We start from the raw sequence: 9950 nt of genomic DNA, 5'->3' as shown, positions 1-9950 counted from the left end.
CCAGAACCCTTCCCTATACTTCTACTACTAGACCCAAACTATCTCTCTTTCTCCCCCTCCCCGCCCCTCTCCACAGCCATCATCCCAACCTCCTATTATATCATTGGATTTTCCAAGACCATCATTCCCACCGCCAATATCGCCGCCAAATTTTTCATAACTATTGTTCCTGTCGAGGCTAACCTCTTGCATCAGGCCAAGGAGTGGATGGAGGTTGCTCCGTGGTGGCCGTTGCCATTAGGGCGGCCCAAGCTGACCTCAAGGCTGTGGCTTTGCCTTCGACTTCCATGCCTCTTGGATGATCTTCACTGCCATCACTATTGTAACTATCACCATCACTTTCTAAATCTAGCCCCCATCCAGACCCTAAGGCTCTTCCCACCTCGATGGCTCCCATCCCATCACACCACCCCCAACTTTCTCCCCCATCAGTCCCACCTCCCTACCTCTGTGCCCTCCCATTCCCCTAATGGTGGTAGCAACTTTACCCTCAGCTTCTAGATTAGATCTCTCATTATCACAGATTCTTGATCGAATGATCATCGGACAGTTAAAAAATAATATTTTAATACCCTCATTTATTAATTTAAATATTTTTCTTTACAAACTATCTTAAATATTTATTTTTATAAAATATTATAAAAAAGCATAATAAGAACTCCCTCCAAAATTTTTTGAAAAGCATGGGGTTGAAACCTTGAGGTGTAAGATCACTTCAGTACTCGAGCCTTTGACCCCTTGTTGGAAAGTAAGAGGCATGTAGAATGGCACACTACACATAATAGATTGATCGTGCTGGCCCAAGATCTAAAACAAACACCAATCAAAAAAAAATATTTATGGAGAATTGCAAGAAAAAATAATTATGGAAGAAAAAAAATTGGGAGAAAAAAATAATGTATTCAAAGAAGAATAAATATCAAAATCTTATAAAAGTATCTCGCGAAGAATCTCCACATGTTCAAATAATCTCTCCTCTTTTTCTTCCCACATCAGTTCTCTACAGTTTCACACACCATATGGGTGGGAGTTTGACTCCTACCTTGACTCACAAAAAAAATCTACTACAATACAAACTCTTAGTCCCATTTCAAATAGAATACATATAAAATAAATAAATAAATAAAAATAAAATCCTAGATGGACATGCGATGAGTCTCAATACTCTCCGTCATTGTGAAGTCCATACTGACAATGCCAAGTTTGCCATGCAAGTCTTTAAATCACTTAACCGCTAATCCTTTGGTGAAGATATCTGCTAGCTGATCTTTTATTAAAACTAAAAGCAAATCAACCTCTTCATCTATAATTTTTTCTCTAATAAAGTGATGATGAACCTCAATATGCTTTATCTTTGCATGAAACACTAGATTCCTTGCCAAACGGATTGCACTCTCATTGTTATAATAAAGAGGAACAATATAATCAATTACTAACCTAAACCATCAAGCAATCTCATGAGCCAAGTCAACTCCTGAATTGCCATCATGGTCGCACGATACTCTATCTCTGTAGAAGATAATGCAATAGTAGGTTGTCTCTTGCTGCACCAAGAAATAATACTAGATCCCAAGCTAAAAGAATAACCAGTGGTAGACCTATGTATATCTACATCACTAGCATAGTCTAAATCTGTAAAACCTACTAGGCTAACTGAATAATTATTAGTATATACTATGCCATAATCAACAGTCTTAGCAATATACCTTAAGATCCATAAAAACTACATCAAGATGTGGCTGTCGAGGATGCTGCATATATCTGCTGACAATGCCAACTACATAAGAAATATCTAGTCTTGTGATAGTCAAATAAATCAAACTACTCACAATCTATCTATACATATTAGGATCATCAAGAAGTTTGCCCTGCTCTTTACTTAACTTTAAATTTGATTTAATTGGAATCTGCTTATGCTTGCAATTAGCCAATCCATACTTACTTAAAAAATCAAGGGCATATTTTCTTTGACAAATAAAATAATTATCCTTAAGTTTAGCTACTTCAATGTCAAGAAAATATCTCAACTCACCAAGTTCTTTCATCTCAAATCATATAGATAGCCACCCACGAACATTGTAGATCTCATCAACATCATTGTCAGTAACAATCAGATCATCAACAAATAGGCAAACAATTACCACATCTCTACTAGTATGTTTCATAAATAAACTAAAATCTACAGAAGATAGAGAATAACCATAAAATATTAAATATTCTATAATTTTTTTATATCATGCTCTAAGTGTCTGTTTGAGACCATATAAAGCTTTCTTAAGTTTGCAAACATACTCAGGATGAGCGGAGTCAACAAAATCAGGAGGCTGCAACATATAAATATCCTTGTCAAGATCACCATATAAAAAGCTTTCTTAACATCTATCTACCACAAAGACTATTTCTTGCTCGCTGTTAAAGAAATAAGTACTCTGACAGTAGTTAACTTTGCAACCAGACTGAAGGTCTCGTCAAAATCAACTCCATACTTTATAAAATCCTCTTGCTACAAGTCTAGCTTTGTAGCTTCAATAGAACCATCACTCTTTCTTTTCACCTTATAAACCCACTTATAGGAAATAGGAGAAGCACCACTATGTAAAGGAACCAAATCCCAAGTCTCATTCCTTTTAAGAGCTGACATCTCTTCTCTCATGGCCTCCTCCCAAACATTATTACCCTTGGCCTCATCATATGAAGTGGGCTTAAGCTGATCAACAATAGTAGAGATATAACAATAAGCCATAGAGAAATAATCCCAATCGCCATACCTGTCAATTTATTTCTTCTTTCACTTGTTTCTCTGCAATGATAATGGATCTTCAGAAGCTTAAGTTTCATCTTCAAGTGACTTTGCATCTTCTTCTCTAAGAATTTATTTTTTCTTAGAATTTGAAGTATGTAAATCAGTTTTTCATGGACTTTTATGAGTATCAGAAATAGGTAGAGAAGACTTGACAATTTAGTAGAAGAAGAAGAAGCTGGAGAAACTATAGAAGACTCATCAAATTTTGTAAGAACATCTTTCCGAGATACTTTGTCCTCATCAGAAATTGATCTAAACTTACCAACTAGAAAGTAGGACCAATCAGAAAACCACAAAAAAAAGTTTATCAAAAACAATGTGTCTGGAGATATAAATCTTTATCATCCCAGGATTAATGCATCTCCAATCTTTTCTAGCTTCATCATAGCCAAGAAACATAATCTGACAGACTTTTTATCTAGTTTATTAGAGAATGCATCATAATCATGTACAAAATAAACACATCCAAATACACAAAGATCAAAAATATTAAGATGATTTCCAAATAGTTTTTTATAGGGAGTTGTATTATCAATACTTCTCAAAAGTGTCCTATTAAGAACATAGACAGCTGCCTGCATTCACTCTACCCAGAATTCACACCTCACATTCTTTGCATGAATCATACTACGGATAGTTTCAAATATATGCCTGTTCCTCCTCTCTGCCACATCTTTTGTTTAGGAGTACCTGGATAAGTAAACTGTCTATGTATGCCACAATTGATCAAATAGTTAGAGAATTCCTTTAAGACATTCACCATCTCCATTGGTTCTTAAGTAGTCAATTTTTAATTCAAAAAGATTTTCAACCAAATTCTTAAATTAACAAAATTTCTCAAATACTTTTGATTTTTCTCTAATCTAATAAAATAAACTCAGATATATCTAGAGAAATCATAAATAAAAAGTAAAATGTATATCTTGGAGGTCTATTATAATTCACATAAGCTAAGCTAGCATGCTGTAAGTCAGCAGTATCATGTTTAAGGGTCCAATCAATATAAGAATTACTAGCAAACATAATATAAAACTTATTCACTTTCCAGTCTTGAGTAATAAGTTCTCTAGAAGCTTTAACATTAGCATAAATCTCCACAGAGGTAGGTCCAAATAAAATAGAATATCTTTTATTCGTGATTTATGAAATAGAAATCAATTTTTTCTTCATGCCAGGCACATAATAACATTATTCATGAAAACAGAAAAACTAGTGGATGATATAGAGATAAATCACCAACACTTTTAATAGGATGAAGTGAATCATCGATAGTATCAATAGTGTTAGAACCAGTATAATCATACAAATAATTAAATATCTCTCTATATCCAGTCAGATGATTAGAACATCCAGGATCAATAATCCAGTCATGAGCAAAATCAATATCTGGCATATGAGAAGAAGTAGAAATATATGCATGCTTACTATCAAGATTAGAATTAACAATAGTAGTAGTAAGAGCCCAACTACTACTTTTTTTCTCTTTCCTTTGCTCTGATGTAGAGGATGCAACATTAGACTGTTTAAGCTTTACCCTGCAATCCTAAAATTTGTGACCAAATTTTCCACACCTAAAACATCCTCCTTGAATTTATAATTTTTCTTCTGATTAAAATTTTTACCCTTCTCATATTCTCCAACTGGCCTTTGTTCGAATTTTTAAAATCATTATTCCACTTCTTTTTTATTTTTATTTTTACTCTCAGAAAATAAGGCCTCTTCTTTCTAAGGAGATATCGTTAAATCAGGACCTGAGTGTTAAGTACTTTTTGATTAATAAGTATGTTTTCCAATTCTGCTAATGTAGGTTGTTGAGCATCTAGAAATAGCTAGCATATAAACATTATACTCTTTATTCAAACCTCAAACTAATAATCTATGTTGTTTATTTTCATCATAATGAGAAGTTAGATCGAGCATACCAAGCTCATCAAATAATTTTTTTCCTTTAAGAAAATATTGAAAGATTATAAGATTACCTTATTTGAGAGCACCAATCTCATTTTTCAAAAATTGAAGCCGAGCCTCATTAGTTTTTAAGTAGAGAGCAGCAAGAATATCCCATACCTTTTTCAGCTCCTCTATACCTTAAATATGCTTGTAAGTATCTTCATCCACATTTATTAGAAGAATAAGAACTGCGTCTGTGGCTTTGGTCTCCTATATTTTTCTTACTTTTGCATTATCTAAAGTTTTAGTAGCCTCATTGTATCTGTTCCTTCCACGGCCTCTCATAAAGTTTTTCCAATCAAATAAGATTTGATGCAGGCCTTCCAAAATGCATAATTGATATTGTTCAATATTTTGATCATAGTAGCTTCAGCTATGAGGACTCAATTTTGAATTATCAAATAAAAGTCTACACATTTGCACCATCCTAAAATAAATTACTGAAAGCTCTTCAACCACACCGAACTATTAATGTATGAATCAATAATCTCCAAACATATGGCTCTGATACCATATAAAAAGTACGCTATACGTAGTAAATTAATCATGTCGGTCCAAGATCTTAAATAAATACTAACTAAAAAAATATTTGCAGAGAATTGCAAGAAAAAATAATTGTAGAAGAACAAAAAATTGGGAGAAAAAATAATAATTCAAAAAAGAATAAATACCAAAACCTTACAACAATGCCTCACAAAGAGTCTCCACACGTTTAAATAATCTCTCCTCACTTTCTTCCCATACCAATTCTCTACGGTTCCACACACTAAGGAGACACCAAGGGTCTCTTTAAATAGACCGTCATATGGGTTAGAGTTTGGCTCCTATTTTGATTCATAAAATAAAATTCACTATAATACAAACTCTTAATTATATTTCAAATAGAACACACATAAAATAAATAAATAAATAAATAAAAATAAAGTCCTAGTTGCACTTGCAATGAGTCTCAATAGGATGTACCACTGGGACAATGCAGCACCGCTCCAAAACATTCTCTAACATGCATCGCTAGCGACGATTATTGATTTGTGCCGGTCATAATTCTTTTGTGTCATGTATTGTGCGAGACTTTTGTTTGGCTGGATGGCCGTCCCGACAGCACTTGAAAGAAGAATAATGCTGGAAGTTTGAAACCGCATGAATTGAAAATATTCAAAAGATACCTAATAATCACACAAAAGCTGCGGGCTCCATGCAATTCCGGCATATAGTAATTGTTGATTCTATCAATCCTTCTGTGTAGCAGAACAGAAGAAATTACCCGCTGCTCATTGCCCACTGATTACCTCTGCAATCCCAACTGTCCATCTGTAGATCCAAGCGTTTGCTGAAATCATGACACCATACATGGGGCCAGCTTCTGTCGGCCATCTCATGCGTTCAAATCATAGAGTTCATCAAATCATAACGTTCATCTTGTTGGTGATCTACATATATGGCTGTGATTGCAGGTCCAGCCCTAAGCAGGGGCTCCGAACTCCCCCAAAAATTCATATGTGCCCATACGATTTTCTCAAGCAACGTACCAGGTTATGGGTTAGGGTTGTATCTTTCGCACGAATTAAAGAATTGTTGATCTTTTTCCACGGCATCAATTGTTGGATCGTACCTTGCATAGAGTTCAAAATATTTCGAACTCTTTTTTTTATCTGCCAGTACAAATCTCGTGACGGCTATTGTGGTCTGGGTATTGCCAAAAATAAAATAATAATAATAATAATAATTTATTTTTTCAGATGAAAGGTACAATCCGAACCCTGAAGTTACCTTTTTATAATAATAAAAAAAAAAAAAAAACATATCAAGTTACCTTTTCCAGAAAACTTCCATTGAAGATGCAAAGAATCAAGTCCGTCCCCCCAACTCGAAGCAAAGACACCCCGGAATTGAAGACCGACCCATCTCCATTACATTTCCCACAGTATTGCATGCCATTGCGAAATGTCTCGCTCTGACGGAGTCTGCTGCTGGCTCCTACTGGTCCTCACCCTCTCCGGTTTCCTCATCTTAATTCTTTGGCTAACCCTCCGCCCCTCGGCGCCCTCCTACACCATCGTCGACCTCTCCATCCCAAACGCTAATGGCACGGGAACACCACCATCTTGTTCGGTCTCGAGGTGTCCAACCCCAACTTGGGTGGCGGAGTCTACTATTCCGATATGAACGTCACGTTATTTTTGTTCGATGAAAATGCCGGGTCCATGACGTGCCTTCTTTCTACCAGGGTCATCAGAGGACAACCTCGTTGAGAGGAGGTGTGGATGCCGGCCGGAGGTGAGCGACGCAGTTGTTAGGGCCGTCACTAATGGGACGACGCAGTTGACCATGGGGTTGGTGACGAAGGTGAGGTATAAGACATTATGGTGGTGGAGTAGAGTTCATAGGATGGTCGAGCAGGCAAGGATGTCGGTTGGAAAGGACGGAAAGGTTCGCAAGGCGAGGATGCATCGGAGTCGCAGGAAACGGAAGTCACTGCTTTGGGAGGATAGGACTTTTTTTCTTTTCTTTATTCTTTTCCTGATTTTTGGGGGGGGGGGGGGGGGGGCCTTGAAACACCTCTTGTGTTATGTTGGTGTAAATGTAATTAGTTTGATGTCGCATATGAAACGTTGGGTATTGTTTTTTTTTTGTTACATAATTGTTTGATTGTGTATTTGCTTATGATAAAAGTCACTAACAGGATTCAGATCAATACGAGTGAGATACAGATATGATTTCATGGTAGGGCTAAAGGTGGATGGGATATGGATTGCATACCAGCGTATCCATATCCATAATTATTTTGTTTGATGAATACAAATACAATATATATAATATTTTTGAATGTAAAAATTTATATGCATATTTATTTTGAACTATATAGATATGATTAGGATATTGGAATTATGAATATAAGTATGGATAGAATTTAGGTAATTAAACATTTTATAGCTACTAAATTAAAGATATTTCTAAATAGATGATAAATGAAGTTAATAACATTTTATATGATTGTATATTTTTTTTAAAAATTAATAATACTATATAAAATTATATAGGATTACATATAAACTCGGATATTTGGATATGGATTAGATAATTATTTATCCATATCCATTTTTCTTTGATAGATACAGATACAGATATAGATACGGATAGGTCATCAGATTTTTATTCATATCCGAATTGATTCGAATACGAAATTGAATCTGACGAATAATATCCGTACCACTTTTATCCCTATTTTTTGGTGTCAAGCAGTAAGCTTCATTTATTTTGACATATGAGTTATAAAAATGAGCTAATATTTTGCCAACCTCCAACATCTTTTGCTCGCTTTTTTTGATTATAATATCAACCTAGAAGAAATAGAAGTATTTGAGCTGGTCTGAGATGTGAACCTAGAATTCACACCTCAAAAACCTCGAGAATAAATTATTTAAGGTCGAATCCTGAGAGAAATATCATGAAAATCTAGAATGCTAATTCTCTGCTTGTAAGGGCATGGTCGAAATCTTTCATCCAAATCATTCATTCATTCATTCATAGTAAATGTGTGAAAGCATCCTCAGCTGCCTCCGCTAGCCTTCTCATAAATAGTCTGTGCTCCGAGAGAATATAGCTGTATCACAATTAGCCCTACTCAAAATCCATTGGAGGATGCACATTTCCTCAATTCAAAGCTGCAACAATATCATTCTATATATGCTACATTTAGTGAAATTGAAATTTTAAAAGCTTATATAATTTCATAGGAATAATTAAAAATTGCAAAGCTCTTACTAGTTCTTCTCTCATCATAGTCACAATTCCTTGACAGATATTCTATACAACTTTCTAATTGATATGATCCATACATGCAAAGCCTTCTTCTCAGAAACATATAGGCAAATTCATACGTTGCATTCGAAGAGAAGAATTTCCTCACCAGCGGCATCTAATCAATTAAGACGGAAAAGAGGGAGTGGCAACATTCTCCTCGTTCATACAAAGTCAATTCGTATGATTTCATGTAGCAAGAGATCAAGCTGTATTGCCATCCGGTCATGTCTGACTAAATCATCAGCAATCACCCTCTCTTTTTTGGTTGAAGCAATCACTCATTCTCTCTTAGTGAGATCCACCTAAATGGACGGAGGATGACAGAGCCATAGAGATAGCCAAGCCTTGGAAAGCATCCGCCGGAACTCTGTAGACACCTACACATTTTATCTGGGCTAGTTCTTAATTTTATTTTTAAAAAAGCTAAAAAAAATACTGCCCTGCATTTTGTATAGAATTGCAAATACGTCCTTACATTTCGAACTAGCAATGGCAATGAACAATGAGAGAAATCTAGAAATCAGCCAGGCAACAGAGGTGGAAAACAGGGAGCTAGATTCTGGTGGGACCGAGCGATAATTTGACTGTAGTCAAGCTGGCGAATGTGACCTTAGGTCCAAGGAAGGTGAGGAAGAAAGGCAAGGGGTGATTACCTCAATTCCGGTGAGCTATCGAGATCGGCTCAGCAAAGAACTCAATGGCGAGACCAAGAAATTCACTATGAAAATCAATGGTGACTGTTGGTAGTTCGATGATAGGGTACTTAGATAAGGAGTCAAGGTGTTCCATATTTTGGAGTCCTAAAGCTGCCGAGTACGGACGGAGCTCAATATGGTGTGAATTTTGCAGCATATGCGCACCGCCCAGCTATCGTTCATCGAGTATGCTATGCTGCCCTTAGAGAAGGTGATGGTCATTTGGATGGTGCTCAATCAATGGTGTGGTCTAAATTCCAATGTATCTTCTGGTCTGTGGCAATGATGTGACCCACCGCTACGTTTGGAGGATTTTTGGAGTTGAAGAGTGCACAATCCAAGATGGGTGGGGGCCCAACCAGCGCCGCGAGGAATATTGCTCAAATAAGGTTTTAACCCGGTAAGAGCCGCTGACATTCAGAAGTTACCTCCCCTAAATAAGGTTCTATCCCAGTAATTGAGGTCATTGATATCTGAAAGGTTACCCCGTAAATGGTAAATGAATAAATCATTCATCCTTATGCTTGACAGAGCACTAAGACATTAATCCTAAATTCACAACATATTTTGATCTCAGCTGGTTATTTATCCATTTACTTGTATACTTCTCCATTCTTTACTGCAATTCCACTCAGCGGTTATATGTGATACTTTTAATCTAGGATGAAAATCCCGGAACTGAATAACGCCACCATTTA

The 9950-nt window shown here is 36.0% G+C and overlaps 1 pseudogene; it reads left to right on the top strand.

Moving 5' to 3' along the window:
• Positions 1-6697: 6697 nt before the first annotated feature.
• Positions 6698-7457, top strand: LOC105035037 (protein NDR1-like; annotated as a pseudogene).
• The last annotated feature ends 2493 nt before the right edge of the window (positions 7458-9950 follow it).

This window comes from Elaeis guineensis, chromosome 6, assembly GCF_000442705.2.
Source record: "Elaeis guineensis isolate ETL-2024a chromosome 6, EG11, whole genome shotgun sequence".
NCBI lineage: Eukaryota > Viridiplantae > Streptophyta > Magnoliopsida > Arecales > Arecaceae > Elaeis > Elaeis guineensis.
The sequence above is the reverse complement of the archived record's forward strand: the minus strand, read 5'-3'. Positions and strand labels throughout refer to the sequence as shown.